The following is a 3252-nucleotide window of genomic DNA, read 5'->3' as shown; positions in this document are numbered from 1 at the left end:
AGGTAATGGCAAGAAATAACAAATCAAAGGGCAGACATTGCAGTCCTATTCCTCTTTGAATGCTACCAGAGACACTATTACAATCACACCAAAAAGACTAAATAGCTTTCTTAAGTTCATAATCCTAATGGTCAAACACAAGATATTTTGCCCCTTAGTCCTGCCAAATACAAGATTTGGCAGATGAAAAAAATACAGCTGCCATTCATTTACTGACTTTCAGCACATCCAAATGTGTTTTATAATATAAAATTGTAAAATGATATATATTTGAAAAGTTGAAAGATACAGATACTTATAACGAAGTCAACATATATATGCTAATGTACCATGTATTATCTTTAGTGAAGGAACCATTCTCAAAGAGGTAAGCAGAAAAAATATTGTAACTGAGGCAGCACAAATCAGGAGAGACTTATTAAAGCATAAGCACCTGAGAAAATGAAAGAATACAAAAATAAAAGCAAGATCTGAAAAACATATTTTCAGTCAGAGAGCAGAACATTCAAGATAATAATAAGAAAAGGCATTATAATAGAAAAGGGAGAAAGCATAAACACCTCCTGTACACAGACAAAAATAATAATTGTTTTTAGAAACCAGGAGATGGGTTCCAATTTCCATAACTTAATAAAAAGACACTTTGCATGCAAAAGAGCCCTAGAAAAGATTAAAGACTGAATGACCTAAAATAATGCTTTAGAAGTGCCCTCTTTTTTGTCAAAATCTTATATTATTCAATATCATCATATATACAAAAAAGTAATCTAGCAACGAATTAATTTTTAGATGCCTGAATATAACAGAGAAGGACATGTGCAAATAAACCCAGCAGGTAGTTAATAGCTGGTTTCTCCCAAGAACTGACTATCATCTTTACATCTGGAAAAAAAAATCAAGTTTCTGCCTTTGGGACTATCTCTCACATGTTTATACTGGCGATTTACCTTACTAGTTAATGGATATCAATATTCTGGCACCAACATAGACGTACTGGAAAGAGATTAAAATGAGCTCAAAGAAAACATTTCACTCTAAGATAAAAACCATGAAAATATAGTGGATCGAAGGTTCTTGGGCATAAATTGTCATGTGTATATACCTCATTAAAATGAGTTTAATATTTTTAGAAAGTATTCTTGGTACTCTACTAATATGTTTGTTCTCCCCACCTTCACTAGTAACACAGCTTAGCTGATAAGTTTAATGTTAAAAAGAACAAACAAACATAATGCAATAGGAGAGCCAAGAGCTATGAGGAGTGCCTTAATGATCAGAATTAGAGTACCTAATATTCCTAGAAAAACATCCAAATGCAAATCCCAGGAGCAATTTACCTTCTATTCTTAAAAGATAAATGAACTACATTCCAAATGACTTATCTCATAAAGGTGCTTTAGGCAGGACTAGGAGCACATTGTATTGTTTTAGGAAATATGATATGGGGATAAAATACATATTTTAATTTGCAAAAATTTATATTCAAAAGACATTTTAAAGTTTAAAAAGGCAGTTTGTACTTATCCTATGATCTCAGTCTAAAATTCAAAGTTTTATTATTCTATTAATAGTGCTTACTACACAATAAAATATCTAATCTCACGGAACCATTCCCTGCCAAAGCCTCCTGGGCTTTCTCTCCCATCTGTGCTTAATTACCTCATCTGGTTATCAAAATGCTCTCCACATGATTGTCACTCGTCACATGCTATCAAAAAAGTTCCAGATTCATGACAAACATGGTTCCCAGGACCCTGAGAAGCAAAAACTGCTTGGAAAAGTTATGTAATCTCTCTGGACTGTATTTTGCTCGTGCCAAATGAAGGAATTGAATTTGATTTTTTACAAACATTTTCAGCCCTTGGCTCCTACAGTGTTGTGTCCTCACCAGTATTTCCAGATTCCAGATTGACACGCAAGAATGTCAAGTGTGATGCACTGAGTGCCAGTGTTTGAGCACTAAAAATCAGAAGGACACAGTTACACACTGTCAAGTTATTTTCAGTGTGTCGGTGTCAGTGGCCCACCATGCCTAGCAATGTGTTGTGCACATAGTGAAGATGCTTTCACCTACTCTGTTAAACTCAAATTCAATTAACATTGAGCAAAACTCTGTGTGCCTAGTACTATGCTGAATCTTAACAAATAAATTATTTAGTTCTTACAAATATTCCTAAAGTTTGTTATCATTATCATCATTTTACAGTTGCAAAAACTTATGCTTATAAAAGCTAATAAAGGAAAGATTAAAATTTCTAACCCCTATCTTGTGGCCCATAGACTGAGAGTCTCTCTGTGTGTGTAGTCTTTATGTGTGTGCCATTATTGAACATTTGCCATTGACCAGACACTGTGTTATATGAGATGTGTGTATATGTGAGTGTGTGCGTTGCAAGACAGATATTGTTTAATAGAGTTAATAACTTATCTAAGGTGACAATGCTCTTACATAGAAGAGCCAGGATTCAAACTCAGGTAGGTTTGATATCAGAGCCTATGCTTTTAGCCACTTCATCATATTGCCTGCAGACAGTATGCTTATTTCTATCTTCAACATCAATTTCACTTCCATCACTACTGGACCGCAGTTCTGAGTCATTATGAAGTTATGTTAATCCTACACAGGGAAATATGGAATAGATTTGAATATTTCCTATTATCATCTTCTGAAGTGGCTCAGTTTCTGTCAGATTTACAAGATTATAATATGGAGAAAATATTGCTTTGCTTGATCTATGGTTCACTTGCTAAATGGAATTAAAATATTTGCATATATGTTAATTTTTCTGTTCCATTTAGAGAGAGATGGGAGCTATTGATCTAATTCTGATGGTTGGGACTGATGATCTTGTGAACATTGTGCTTTTGGTCAGTGTTCCATTTATATTGCTAAGTGTATGTGTGGAGCAGGCGTGAAGGACCCTTACTGGGCTGTCCTACAGGATATCTGACCTCTTAACTACCATCTAGAAGAAATAGCCTGAAGAAATAGCACTCTGTTTAAATGCAAATTCCATTCAGGACAATCTCTTGGATGACCTGCCACACACATTTGCACAATTTTGCTTTTGTAGATGTACTCTCAGTTGTGTCTATAATCTACCTTTAAATAGCGCATTTTTTTCTCTAAGAAAACATTTTCACTTTGAAAACTTTAGCCTAACTTCTTCAAAACAAAAATTATCAATCTCCTTTGTGTTTTTTGCAGCAACAATGAAGGGAGGCAGCTTCTTAAATGGAGAATTGACAAGT

The sequence above is a fragment of the Carlito syrichta genome, unplaced genomic scaffold, assembly GCF_000164805.1.
Source record: "Carlito syrichta isolate Samal-C Ts95f unplaced genomic scaffold, Tarsius_syrichta-2.0.1 Scaffold303417, whole genome shotgun sequence".
In the NCBI taxonomy this organism is placed as follows: Eukaryota; Metazoa; Chordata; class Mammalia; order Primates; family Tarsiidae; genus Carlito; species Carlito syrichta.
The sequence above is the reverse complement of the archived record's forward strand: the minus strand, read 5'-3'. Positions refer to the sequence as shown.